A 14,709-nucleotide genomic window follows, 5' to 3' on the forward strand; every position below is an offset into this window, starting at 1 on the left:
CGGAAGCCGAACTTTAGACGCCGAACTTAAAACAGAAGTTCGCTCAACACTAAACAGGAGGATCAGCTGCAAAAAGCAGATAAAAGTAAACACACTTTTGGAGGATGTGCTGCAAAATGGCCACAGATGGACGTGGAAATGAAAGAGTGGATCACACGTCACAGGAACAACGGCTTTTGAGTATCTACAAAAATGATCATATATGAAGCCAAGCGTCTTGCTGCCGAGAAAGGCATTGACGAGTTCACTGGATCCCATCATGGTGCTACAGGTTCATGAGGAGATGTGACCTTGCTATGTGCACCAAAACTAGAATTGCGCAAAAAATGAGTCCAAGATTGTGTCTTTTCACAAATTTATCATTGATGCAAGAAAGAAAAATGGCTACGAAATAGGCCAGATTGGGAATATGGATGACGTCCTGTTAACCTTTGATGTTCCATCAAACAGAACTGTTTAGGTGAGTGGTGCAAAAACCATAACTGTGAAAACCTCAGGACACGAGAAAACCCATTGAACGGTCGCGTTGTCCTGTTGTGAAGACGGCACCAAACTGCCACCAATGCCATGTGGTTTTTTGTTTTTGTTTTTGTCTCTTAAAGCTGTACTCCACATCCCTTCTGCCATAAAGGTTTCCAAGAAGGGGAATTAGCTCAGATGGTAGAGCGCTCGCTTAGCATGTGAGAGGTAGCGGGATCGATGCCCGCATTCTCCAAATACTTTTTTTTTTCACTGTGAAGAAACTTAACATTAAATATACAATTTTTAAAAAAAGGAACTTTCTTATACTGACATTTCAATTATAAAATTTTCATTAAGCATTTAGTACTAATTTTATCACTTTTTAGGATTTCTATCACTTTTTTTTTCTCTGTGGTTTGGGGGTTGTGGGTTGTTTGTAATTAATTTTTAGTTTTTTTAAAATCTCTGGATGAATAAAAAAAAAATGTATGGGCATGGGTATGCCATCTCTAGTATATATTATCATTTAAAAGGGTTTTCCAATATTTTTTTTTTTACAAATGTTTTTGTTGTTTTCCCTGGTTTGGATAGTGAATTTTTGCCTTTGATGTTTGTCTTCTTAGTGAAGCAGCTGTTTTTTTTTTTTGTCTCTAAAAGCTGTACTCACAAAAAGGGGGAATTAGCTCAAATGGTAGAGCGCTCGCTTAGCATGCGGGAGGTAGCGGTATTGATCCTCGCATTCTCTGAAGCGGGGTTGCGAATTATACATATACAGTTTTATAAAAAGGATATTTCTTACATTGACAAGCGAGAGGTAAATTTTTCATAAGCAAAGAGCACTAATTTTATCACTTTTTAGGCTTTTTCCTTAGGTTTTATATCGTACACAAAAAAAATTCCAGTTGAATAAATGCAATTGTTACATTTAAGAAGAGATAATTTCAAAAAAATTCAGTTAAAATATTTTTTAAAATCTTACCATTGGAGAATGCGGGCATCGATCCCGCTACCTCTCGCATGCTAAGCGAGCGCTCTACCATCTGAGCTAATTCCCCTTCCAAATAAAAAATGCCTTCCAAAAGGAATGTGGAGTGCAGCTTTAAGGCTAAACTGAGAAAGCGAACGCAAAGTACGTTTTTCTACTAGTTATGGTCACTCTTGCAAAATGCACCGATATCACACAAGATTGTATGAAACAGTGTGCACCGGTGAGAAAAAAAATTAACAAGACAGTTTAACAGTTTTAACCCCTTCAAGACCTTACAATTTTTTTTTTTTTTTGCGTTGTGGTTTTTTACTCCCTGCATTCCCGGAGCCATATCTTTTTTTATTTTTCGGTTCACGTAGCTTTATAAGGGCTTGTTTTTTTTTGCAGGGCAAGTTGTACTGTCTAATGGCCCTATTTATTGTTGCATATGATATAGTGGGAAGCTGGAAAAAAATTCCAAAGGGGTGAAATTTGGAACAAAAATGCAATTCTGCCACAGTTTTATGGGTTTTGTTTTCACTGCATTTCCTATGCGGTAAAACTGATATTTTAGTAGGGGCATTTTGGGACGCAGTGATGGATTATTCTGGGGAAAGGGGGGGTGATTCAAATTTTTATATTTTTTACGGCCCCCACTGGTCTAACATGCAATTGTCAGCGCGTCACTCTACTGAAAATTCTGTATGTTCCAATGTAGTGCTGACATCTGCAGGCTTATTGTGGAATATACCTGTAAAACTCTGATAGTCTCCAGCAAGCCCAGGCCTTGCGCAGCAAATGAATAGTTCCTCTGTTTACATTTCTCAGATGCAGTGGTCACATTTGACTACTGCATCTGAGGGGTTAAATGTGTACGATTGGCGTTATTGTTGTTCGCAGACATAAGCCCTGGGTGTCTGCTGTTTAAAATAGCAGAAACCTGCTGGCTAAGGTTTGCGAGCGAGCAGGAGCTATTTTTAAACACGGGACTTCTGCCATAGACGTATGATGGAGATCACATTTGACCATGGCATCTGAGGGGTTAAATGTGTACGATCAGCGTTATTGTCATTCACAGACATAAGCCCTGGGTGTCTGCTGTTTAAAATAGCAGAAAACTGGTGCCTAAGGCTCCCACTCTGCTCGCGAGCAGGTGACATTTTTAAAGACCGGTACTGGAGGTCGGCAAAGGGTTAAATGCAAGGAAGGCTTAAGACAGGGGTCAGGAACCTCTGGCATTCCAGCTGTTAAAGTATAGCTCCCAGCATGCTCCATTCGCTTCTATGGGTAAATTGAGAACACCCAAGCAAGTGTGCATGCAGGGAATTGTAGGTTCACAACAGCTGGAAGTGCCAGAGGTTGCTGTCCCCTGACTTAGGAGCTGCTGTCGTGATATGAACCATTCAGTTCACCAAGCACAGAACCCAGCACAGCATCACAGAACAGGCCACACACACACCATCACAGAACAGGCCACACACACACACACACACACACACACACACACACCATCACAGAACAGGCCACACACACCATCACAGAACAGGCCACACACACCATCACAGAACAGGCCACACACACCATCACAGAACAGGCCACACACACACACACCATCACAGAACAGGCCACACACACCATCACAGAACAGACCACACACACACCATCACAGAACAGACCACACACACACCATCACAGAACAGGCCACACACACCATCACAGAACAGGCCACACACACACACCATCACAGAACAGGCCACACACCATCACAGAACAGGCCACACACCATCACAGAACAGGCCACACACACCATCACAGAACAGGCCACACACACACACCATCACAGAACAGGCCACACACCATCACAGAACAGGCCACACACACCATCACAGAACAGGCCACACACACACCATCACAGAACAGGCCACACACACACCATCACAGAACAGGCCACACAAACCATCACAGAACAGGCCACACACACACCATCACAGAACAGGCCACACACACACCATCACAGAACAGGCCACACACACCATCACAAAACAGGCCACACACCATCACAGAACAGACCACACACACACCATCACAGAACAGGCCACACCACACACACCATCACAGAACAGATCACAGAATAGGCCACACACACACCATCACAGAACAGGACACACACACACCATCACACCATCACAGAACAGGCCACACAAACCATCACAGAACAGGCCACACAAACCATCACAGAACAGGCCACACACACACACCATCACAGAACAGGACACACACACCATCACACCATCACACCATCACACCATCACACCATCACACCATCACACCATCACACCATCACACCATCACACCATCACAGCATCACAGCATCACAGAACAGACCACACACAGGTGTCTCTGTGGCGCAATTGGTTAGCGCGTTCGGCTGTTAACCGAAAGGTTGGTGGTTCAAGCCCACCCAGGGACGCTTATCTTATGCTTTCATTTGGATGTTTTCTGCACAGACTTTCCGGTCATGTTTTTATACTCATTCATGCTTGTTTAGCGAATGGTCTGATATACGGTGCAGCTGTAACCATATCACTGTTTGATGTTTATATACTTTGTGATTGTTCATGGATATAAGGGGTTGTTTCATTGTTCTGCTCCTATATCAGTGACTATCTCTAAAGTGGACATGTCCTAAAACCAGGGATGCTGAACCTGCGGCCCTCCAGCTGTTATAAAACTACAACTCCCACCATGCCCTTCTGTAGGCTCTCCGGGAATGATGGGAGTTGCAGTTTTGCAACAGCTGGAGGGCCGCAGGTTGAGCATGCCTGTCCTAAACAATACTTTAGTACATTCTATAGAAATAGATGCAAATGTAATGAATGAGAATAATATAAAATAACCTGGAGAATGCGGGCATCGATCCCGCTACCTCTCACATGCTAAGCGAGCGCTCTACCATCTGAGCTAATTCCCCTTTCTGAGGGATGGGTTTTTTGCGGGACAAATAGTACTGTCTAATGGCCCCATTTACTGCTGCCTGTGGTGTAGTGAGAAGCTGTAAAAAAATTCCAATGGGGTGAAATTGGGAACAAAAATGAAATTCTGCCACAGTTTTATGGGTTTTGTTTTCACTGCATTTCCTCTGTGGTAAAACAAACTTGTCACCTTCATTCTCCAGGTCAGTATGATTACAATGATACCACATTTACAGTGGGGAAAATAAGTATTTGATACATTGTCGATTTTGCAAGTTTTCCCACCTACAAAGAATGGAGAGGTCTGTCATTTTTATCGTAGGTCCACTTCAACTGTGAGAGACAGAATCTAAAAAAAAATCCAGAAAACCACATTGTATGACTATTAAATAATAAATTAGCATTTTGTTGCATGAAATAAATATTTGATACAAAAGAAAAACAGAACTTAATATTTGGTACAGAAAACTTTGCTTGCAGTTACAGAGGTCTGACGTTCCCTGTAGTTCTTCACCATGTTTGCACACACTGCAGCAGGGATTTTTGCCCACTCCTCCAAACAGATCTTCTCCAGAACTTTCAGGTTTTGGGGCTGTCGCTGGGCTACATTGGGTTTCCGCTCCCTCCAAAGATTTTCGATTGGGTTCAGGTCTGGAGACTGGCTAGGCCACACCAGGACCTCAAAATACTTCTTACGGTGACACTCCTTAGTTGCCCTGGCTGTGTGTTTCAGGTCATTGCCATGCTGGAAGACCCAGCCGTGACCCATTTTCAATGCTCTTACTGAGGGAAGGAGGTTGTTGGCCAAAATCTTGTAATACATGGCCCCATCCATCCTCCCTTCAATATGGTGCAGTCATCCTGTCCCCTTTGCAGAAAAGCACCCCCAAAGTATGATGTTTCCACCCCATGCTTCACGATTGGGACGGTGTTCTTTGGCTTGTACTCATCCTTCTTCTTCCTTCAAACACGGCGAGTGGAGTTGATACCAAAAAGTTCTATTTTGGTCTCATCTGACCATATGGCCTTCTCCCATGCCTCCTCTGGATCATCCAGATGGTCATTGGCGAACTTCAAACAGGCCTGGACATGTGCTGGCATGAGCAGGGGGACCTTGCGTGCCTTGCAGGATTTGAATCCATGGCGGCATAGTGTGTTACTAACAGTAATCCTTGAGACTGTGGTCCCAGCTCTCTTCAGGTTATTGACCAGGTCCTTCTGTGTAGTTCTGGGCTGATTCCTGACCTTTCTCAGAATCATCCTTACCCCACGAGGCGAGATCTTGTATGGAGCCCCAGACCGAGGAAGATTGACAGTCATCTTGTGCTTCTTCCATTTTCTAATAATTTGCTCCAACAGTTGTTGCCTTCTCACCAAGCTGCTTGCCTATTGTCCTGTAGCCTATCCCAGCCTTGTACTGGTCTACAATTTTGTCCCTGGTGTCCTTAGACAGCTCTTTGGTCTTGGCCATGGTGGAGAGGTTGGAGTCTGATTTAGTGCGTGTCTTTTATACAGGTAACGAGTTCGAACAGGTGCAATTAACACAGGTAATGAGTGCAGAGTCGGAGGGCTTCTTAAAGAAAAACTAACAGGTCTGTGAGAGAATTCTTGCTGGTTTGTAGGTGATCAAATACTTATATCATGCAATAAAATGCAAATTCATTATTTACAGATCATACAATGCGATTTTCTGGATTTTTTTTTTTAGATTATGTCTCTCCCAGTTGAAGAGAACCTACCATAAATATTACAGACCTCTCCATTCTTTATAGGTAAGAAAACCTGCAAAATCTCCAGTGTATCAAATACCTATTTTCCCTACTGTATATATTTTGTTCTTGTGTTTTAGTACAGATAAAAATAAAAACTTTGGAAAAGTTTTTTTTTTTTTAATCGTCATATTCTGACCCCCATAGCTTTTTATAGTCTATGGAGCTGTGCGAGGGGTCATTTTTTTGCAGGATGATCTGTAGTTTCCATTGATACTATTTTGGAGTGTGTGTGACTTTTTGAACAAAAAAAAATGTGTGAATTTTTTGTTACACCATTCGCCATATGGGATAAATAGTTTTATATTTTAATAGTATGGGCATTTTGGTGATGCCTTATTCTGAGGTAAGGGTGGTGAGAGGCTATTGTCCCCTGACTTTGGAGCTGCTGTCGTGATATGAACCATTTAGTTCACCAAGCACAGAACCCAGCACAGCATCACAGAACACAGCACAGCATCACAGAACCCAGCACAGCATCACAGAACACAGCACAGCATCACAGAACCCAGCACAGCATCACAGAACCCAGCACAGCATCACAGAACAGACCACACACACCATCACAGAACCCAGCACACCATCACAGAACAGACCACACACACAGCATCACAGAACCCAGCACAGCATCACAGAACCCAGCACAGCATCACAGAACCCAGCACAGCACCACAGAACCCAGCACAGCATCACAGAACCCAGCACAGCATCACAGAACCCAGCACAGCATCACAGAACAGGCCCAATACAGGTGTCTCTGTGGCGCAATTGGTTAGCGCGTTCGGCTGTTAACCGAAAGGTTGGTGGTTCAAGCCCACCCAGGGACGTGATTTTATGCTTTCATTTGGATGTTTTCTGCACAGACTTTCCGATCATGTTTTTATACTCATTCATGCTTGTTTAGCGAATGGTCTGATATACGGTGCAGCTGTAACCATATCACTGTTTGATGTTTATATACTTTGTGATTGTTCATAGATTACAAATTGATAGAGATGTGAATATGATTCTGTTTCAAGGAGTACGTAACCAGATGATTTCTATGTAGCTGCTTGAAACTGCCTCTTCCATATCACAAGTGCCTCCCCTCCCCCTTTGCTTCAAGCTGCCTGTTTATTCAACACTGAAGAGAGAAAGGAGGGGGAACGAAGCTGCAGAGGCCCCTCTCTTCTCCACACAGATGTGTCAAGAATGACGTATGGACTGTAGAAGAATGCTTAAGCCAATTAGTTAGATGATATATATATATATATATATATATATATATATATATCCAGTGCCTATAATAGCTCCTCCTTGAGGTGTCACATATGACGTATGCAGTATTGATATTAGTGAGAAGCCATTGCAAGATGGCGCTAGCACACAGATGTTTACATTAGTTCACATATCAAAGTATGTAAGATAGTGCACAATGCGCAGATGCCAAGTTTTATCTCTTTTCTTAACTTTTTAGCCAATGAAACAATGCATGGTCCTCAGTGGAGGAACGCCCTCCCTGAAGATATATAAACTGCTTAAACTTACTATAATAAAATAGGAAAGAGAGACTGTCAGTGTCTGTCTCTACCACGCGTGGATATTACCCCTTGGGGTACGTTGATTTGGAGCACCAGAGTTTATCTTAAATGCTTTAATTAAAAAACTGCTTCAACAAAATCAACACCCTATACACAGCATTATGGGAAAAGAACGGTACTCACATTGAGCAGGTGGTGATTGTTCATGGAAATAAGGGGTTGTTCACACGTGCACTGAAGGCTCTGTTCAGAACAACTGTTGCAGATCCTGCTTATAAAAAAATGAATAATGGCCTGTTTGGTTACAACAGGTGTAGGCAACCTCTGACACTCCAGCTGTTGCGGGACTACAATTCCCAGCATGCATAGTTGCTCTGCTGTTCTCAGACCTCCCATAGAAATGAATGGAGCATGCTGGGAATTGTGGTTTCACAACAGCTGGAGTGCCGCAGGTTGCTGACCCCTGGGTTACAATCATTATTTCAGTTATGTGTGCAACCGGCACTTCTGCTCCTATATCAGATAGTGACTAGCTCTAATGTGCACATGCCCAAAACCAGTGGCGTGACTACAGGGGAAGCAGCTGCTTGGGGGCCCGAATGGAGAAGGGGCCTGGGAGCAGTGTCTTTTCTAGTACAATTCCGGCCAGGCTGAGCCCCCTCCAGATACAGTCACACTGGGGGCCTGGCCTGTATTGTACTAGAAAAGGTGTACATACCAGTATGAAGGACCTTTGGAATGCAGGAATGGTAGGCTAAAGGACCTTTAATGATGTCATCATGTCATCATGTCACATGATCGAAGGTCCTTTAGTCCTTTAGCCTACTATTACTGCATTCCAAAGGTCATTTAGCCTCCAAGAGACATCAGATGTGAAGGAGGAGAACAGAGAACCTGCAGCCAGGGCCGGACTGGCCTGCCGGGATACCGGGAAATTTCCCGGTAGGACGGCAGGCCTGAGTGCTGCAAGGCTGCGGCCCTGGTGGCAAGTGGGGGCGGCCGGCAGGGCACAGCAGCAGGAGAGGAGCGCTTCCATTCTCAGGACGGCGATACAGATGTCTATGCTGCGGCAGGGGAGGGAGAGGTTTGTCCCCTCCTGTTTTTCTGATAGGCTGCCGGCCTAGTGCTGGCAGCCTATCAGAGGCCGATGCAGGCAGCGCGATGACGTCATCGCGCCGCCTGAGCCGTATAGCGAGGGACACAGGCCGGAAGAGGCCGGAAGAGGCCTGCATCGCATCGCTGGAGGTAAGTATAAGTGTTTATTATATTTTTTGTTTATATAGGTACAATCCTGGATCATGATGGGGGGGCTACTGGCACATGATAAGGGGGGGCCTACTGGCACATGATAAGGGGGCTATTGGCACATGATATGGGGGCTATTGGCACATATGGGGGCTACTGGCACATGATATGGGGGCTATTGGCACATGATATGGGGCTACTGGCACATAAGGGGGACTACTGGCACATGATAAGGGGCGGCTACTGACACATAAGGGGGGGTTACTGGCACATAATAAGGGGGGTCATTGGCACATAAGGGGGGGCTACTGGCACATGATATGGGGGGCTCTGGCTGCTGGCACATGATGGTGGGGTGCTCTTATTACTGGCACATGATTGGGGGGCATCTTACTGGCACATGATTGGGGGCATCTATGGGGGCACATCTGACTGGTACATGATTGGGGGCATCTATGGGGGCACATATTACTGGCACATGATTGGGGGGCCTCTATTGGGGCACATTTTACTGGCACATGATTGGGGGGCACTTTAGGGGCATCTACTGAGGCTAAAAAGAAGGGGTATTTTATATGGGGGGCTCTGTATAGGGGAATTTTATACTGGGACATATTATGGTGGGGGTAAGGGGGGGGGAGCACTATGGGGTCATCTACGGGGGCACTGAGAAGGGGTATTTTATATTGGCACATTATGGGAACATTAGCTCAACTGGGGGCATTACAAATGGGTATGTTTTGCACATTATAAGGAGAATTATTACTACTGGGGGGGCACTATGGTGGGCTTTATTACTCCCCCATGGTATGACCCCCTAGTAGCAGCACCAGCCTCTCCCTTCTCTGCTATCCCTCTGCCCCTTCTCCAAATCCTTATTATGAAATCTTTCTCATTAGGATAAAACACAACATCAGCTCCGCCGAGCCCCCGGCCAAAGTCTGGAAGTGGCGTCCGAGATCCCCAAGGGCCAAGCCTAATAATTGTAAGTTTTCATGTGAAATATGTTTGTTTGTAGTTGATCTTTATTATCGATTTTACATTGCAAATTTATTTATTTTTTTGCAGCATATGGGTGAGATTTTATAAATACTTTTATTATTTGGTCGAAAGGCTCATTGGGGGGGAGGGGGGATTGTAACAGGACTGCCGTAGAATATCTAAAATAGCTGGTCAAGTAAAATGTTGCATGCAACAATCATTAAATAGGTGGCCAACAAAAAAGGGGCGGGTCAAAGGGCGTGGTAAAACACTGTCTGAGCATGCTGAGAGTTGTAGTTTTGCAACAGTTGGAGGCATCCTGGTTGGGAAAACACTGTTATAATATGAACAATGGGGGTTCTACAAAAGAGCTATCGTGGGGCAAAGTTCATATTCGTGTTTACACACGTGTTTTAAAATGAATGCTTTCTCCTATTATAAACAAGTAAATAATGACGCAACGCTGTGGGGCTGGTGTGAGACTTTTTCCAGGGCTGGTTTTTATCCCCAGTCCGGCCCTGTCTGCAGCCTGTAAGTGTTTGTGTGTGTGCATATATGGTGTTTATCTGTGTGTGTGTGTGTGTGTGTGTGTGTGTTTGTATATATGTGTGTATGTGTATATATATATGTGTGTGTATATATGCTGTTTATCTGTGTATGTATATATCTGTATGTGTATATATCTCTCTGTGTGTGTGTGTATGTATCTGTATGTGTATATATATATGTGTGTGTGTGTATATGCTGTTTATCTGTGTGTGTGTGTATATATCTGTATGTGTATATATCTGTGTGTGTGTATATATCTGTGTGTGTGTGTATCTGTATGTGTATATATATATGTGTGTGTGTGTATATGCTGTTTATCTGTGTGTGTGTATATATCTGTATGTGTATATATCTGTGTGTGTGTGTATATATCTGTGTGTGTATATATCTGTATGTGTATATATCTGTGTGTGTGTGTGTGTGTTAGTATTTGAGTGTTTGTGTATCTGTGTCAACATCTACTTATTCTGTATATAGGAGCTATCTGGATATGGGTAGTAGTGTGTATTCATATAAAGAATTAGAGCACTACTACTCCTATCCAGATATTTAGGACACTGATACTGAGACAGATACTTGTTTAAAAAAGAGATAAAAAGCTTTTTACTATTGATGACCTGACCTCAGGATAGGTCATCAATATCAGAGGGGGTGTAGAAAATTTGCCAGTCAGGTGTAGCTACGCCCCTGCCTTAAACAATACTTTAGAACATTCTACAGAAATAAATGCAAATGTAATAAATGAGAATAACTTAAAAAAAAATAATGGAGAATGCGGGCATCGATCCCGCTACCTCTCACATGCTAAGCGAGCGCTCTACCATCTGAGCTAATTCCCCTTCACTCAAAGCTTTCTGCACCAGAGAGGTGATGGGATAAGGGTTCTGGCGCTGCACGGGCACATTCTTCACCATACCTAATGATTGCATGCAGCAGACGCAGCCACAAGCAGCATGTCACCACTGAGGCCAATCATTGGCTGCAGCAGAGCATGTGACCATGTCCATGCTGCGCTGGAAGAAAACAGTGTGGGGGCTGGAACATGGACACCATGGAGTCAGCGAGGAGGACTGGAGCGCACGGAGCAGATAAGTATGAATTTTCTCTTTAGAGAGCACTTAGTAAAAAACTCAGTATTTAAAATAAATTTTAAAAATTTTTTAAGGAAGGGACGACCTCTGAGAAATGACAACACAGTAATAAAAAATAAAAGTACAATTTTAAAAAAAGCAAAACAGAAAAATAACATTTGACAAAAAAAAAGCCAACACATAACGCACGCTCCAGGGAAACTAGAGCAGCATCGCTCACAGGATAAAGAAAGCGACTTCACTGAAGCTTAATCAGTTGTCAGGATGGCCGAGCGGTCTAAGGCGCCAGACTCAAGAGGCAACTCTTCCCTACACTGGGTGTTCTGGTCTCCGAATGGAGGCGTGGGTTCAAATCCCACTTCTGACAATACATTTTTTTTCCCCTCTCAGCAAATAATTCTACAGAGTAGAATTACTGAACCTATAAATGGTGTAAAACGTAGACAGTCCCTCCAGACCGGAGTCTCAGCCTCGGTGACGGCTCTGGAGCACGGCTGAATCGTGACACAAAATGTAACACCTTAGGCCACACCCCTTTCCCATGAATCCCGCCCCTTGCTGCTAAGCTCCAGCCCCTTTTTTCAAGCAAGTCTGAAAACCCATTCATTTCTATGGGACAGCACACGGATGTCACCTGCGTGGCGTCCACATCCATGGAACGTGTCCTATTCTTATCCGTTTTGAGAAAGGAATAGACGTTCTTTAAATGGGGCCTGTGAAAAATGCGGCATGAATACAGAACGTATCCGTATTTTGAGGATCATCGATTTGCAGACCGCCAAACAGATATCATTGTGTAGGAGGCCTTAGGCTACATGCACACGACCGTATGTGTTTTGCGACACGCAAAAAAAAAAAAACGGATGACATCCGTATGCCATACTTTTTTTTTTTTGCGGATCCATTGTAACAATGCCTAAAACGGACAAGAATAGGACATGTTTTTTTTTTTTGCGGGGCTACAGAATGGACATATGGATGCGGACAGCGAATATTTGCGAACCCATTAAAATGAATGGGTCTGCATCCTATTCGCAAGAAAAAACGGAACAGACACGGAAACAAACAACGTTCGTGTGCATGTAGCCTTAGGCTACATGCACACCACCGTATGTGTTTTGCACACGGTCCGCGGTCCATATGGCATCCGTTTTTTTTTGCGGATCCATTGCAATAAGGCTCCATTCACAGGTCCGCAATTCCGTTCCCCATTCATTCATTGCGGAACCATTCATTCGATGTGCGGCCCGGATCCGGAAATGCGGACCCGCACTTCCGGGTCCACAATTCCGATCCCCCAAAAAATAGAACATGTCCTATTCTTGTCCGCAATTGTGGACAAGAATAGGCATTTTCTATTAAGTGTTGACGATGTGCGGTCCGCAAAGTGCGGAACGCACATTGCGGGTGTCCGTGTTTTGCGGATCCGCGGATCCGCAAAACACACACGGATGTGTGAATTGACCCTCATGCCTATCCTTGTCCGCAAAGTAGAAAAAAATAGGACATGCACTATTTTTTTGGCGGGGCAATGGAACAAGGGTTCTAATCATACTCTGCGGACACCAGGGAGATCACATTGAGATCAGCCACGTCTCTCCTCTCTCGTATAGTAAACCACACCGATTATTGCAGCGATGTCTCGTAGCAGGTACTAAACCCCACACAACACTCTGACATGCAGCTTGTCAGGATGGCCGAGTGGTCTAAGGCGCCAGACTCAAGAGGCATCTCTTCCCTACACTGGGTGTTCTGGTCTCCGAATGGAGGCGTGGGTTCAAATCCCACTTCTGACAGATAATTTTTTCCCCCTACAATCTTCATATACTTTTTATATAACATAGTCTGAACCTTTGTCTGAACATTCTGCCCTATATATCATTATTTATTCGGCCTCCTTGTGTCGCCGTCTCTGTTCTCTTCCTCTTTCAATGTTTGCGGAAGCGTTTCATTATGTCTCGAGCAAAGAACTGGCTGCAAAATGACTTTCTATTCTTTCAAACAGATTTTTTATTGCGTTTCGAGTCTCTGCACACTAATGATATGTTGAAACCTTGTCTCCTAGTGAGGAGACAAACACGAGGGACCGCAGCTTTGTTAGTTTCCGTATAAAACACAAAAACCTACAAAGCAGGAATAGAACAATGTTGATACCTACCAAAGGGACTGTTTGGTGACCCACTTTTTAAGAAGCTTAGAAGAGTAAGGCTGAGTTCACACGGGCGAGTATTCCGCGCGGATGCGATGCGGGAGGTGAACGCATTGCACCCGCACTGAATCCTGACCCATTCATTTCTATGGGGCTGTGCACACGAGCGGTGATTTTCACGCATCACTTGTGCGTTGCGTGAAAATCGCAGCATGCTCTATATTGTGCGTTTTCCACGCAACGCAGGCCCCGTAGAAGTGAATGGGGCTGCGTGAAAATCGCAAGCATGTGCGGATGCGGTGCGATTTTCACGCACGGTTGCTAGGAGACGATCGGGATGGAGACCCGATCATTATTATTTTCCCTTATAACATGGTTATAAGGGAAAATAATAGCATTCTGAATACAATAGCGCTGGAGGGGTTAAAAATAAAAATAAATAATTTAACTCGCCTTAATCCACTTGCTCGCGCAGCCGGCTTCTCTTCTGTCTTCATCTGATCTCTGTGCAGCAACAGGACCTGTGGTGACGTCACTCCGGTCATCACATGGTCCATCACCATGGTAAAAGATCATGTGATGGACCATGTGATGACCCGAGTGACGTCACCACATGTCCTTTTCCTGCACACAGCTAAGATGAAGACAGAAGCGATGCCGGCTGCGCGATCAAGTGGATTAAGGTGAGTTAAATTTATTTATTTATTTTTTAACCCCTCCAGCGCTATTGTACTTTGCATTCTGTATTCAGAATGCTATTATTTTCCCTTATAACCATGTTATAAGGGAAAATAATACAATCTACAGAACACCGATCCCAAGCCCGAACTTCTGTGAAGAAGTTCGGGTTTGAGTACCAAACATGCGCGATTTTTCTCACGTGCGTGCAAAACGCATTACAATGTTTTGCACTCGCGCAGAAAAATCGTGCATGTTCCCGCAACGCACCCGCACCTTTTCCCGCAACGCCCGTGTGAAAGAGGCCTAAAAGAAACACTCATACG

At 44.2% G+C, this 14,709-nt stretch overlaps 8 non-coding genes across 8 annotated transcripts; 5 read left to right on the plus strand and 3 right to left on the minus strand.

Annotated features, from left to right (window-relative positions):
* The first annotated feature begins 642 nt into the window (after nt 1-642).
* Nucleotides 643-715, plus strand: TRNAA-AGC. The gene has a single exon. It is a non-coding gene; the product is annotated as a tRNA-Ala (tRNA).
* A 729-nt stretch (nt 716-1,444) lies between these two features.
* Nucleotides 1,445-1,517, minus strand: TRNAA-AGC. Its single transcript has one exon. It is a non-coding gene; the product is annotated as a tRNA-Ala (tRNA).
* A 2,308-nt stretch (nt 1,518-3,825) lies between these two features.
* Nucleotides 3,826-3,899, plus strand: TRNAN-GUU. The gene has a single exon. It is a non-coding gene; the product is annotated as a tRNA-Asn (tRNA).
* Nucleotides 3,900-4,327: 428 nt separating this feature from the next.
* On the minus strand, nt 4,328-4,400 carry TRNAA-AGC. The gene has a single exon. It is a non-coding gene; the product is annotated as a tRNA-Ala (tRNA).
* Nucleotides 4,401-6,923: 2,523 nt separating this feature from the next.
* Nucleotides 6,924-6,997, plus strand: TRNAN-GUU. The gene has a single exon. It is a non-coding gene; the product is annotated as a tRNA-Asn (tRNA).
* A 4,234-nt stretch (nt 6,998-11,231) lies between these two features.
* On the minus strand, nt 11,232-11,304 carry TRNAA-AGC. The gene has a single exon. It is a non-coding gene; the product is annotated as a tRNA-Ala (tRNA).
* Nucleotides 11,305-11,814: 510 nt separating this feature from the next.
* TRNAL-CAA lies at nt 11,815-11,923 on the plus strand. The gene is made up of 2 exons: nt 11,815-11,852; nt 11,878-11,923. It is a non-coding gene; the product is annotated as a tRNA-Leu (tRNA).
* Nucleotides 11,924-13,243: 1,320 nt separating this feature from the next.
* TRNAL-CAA lies at nt 13,244-13,352 on the plus strand. Its single transcript has 2 exons — nt 13,244-13,281; nt 13,307-13,352. It is a non-coding gene; the product is annotated as a tRNA-Leu (tRNA).
* The last annotated feature ends 1,357 nt before the right edge of the window (nt 13,353-14,709 follow it).

This window comes from Bufo bufo, chromosome 8 (assembly GCF_905171765.1).
Source record: "Bufo bufo chromosome 8, aBufBuf1.1, whole genome shotgun sequence".
Lineage (NCBI taxonomy): Eukaryota > Metazoa > Chordata > Amphibia > Anura > Bufonidae > Bufo > Bufo bufo.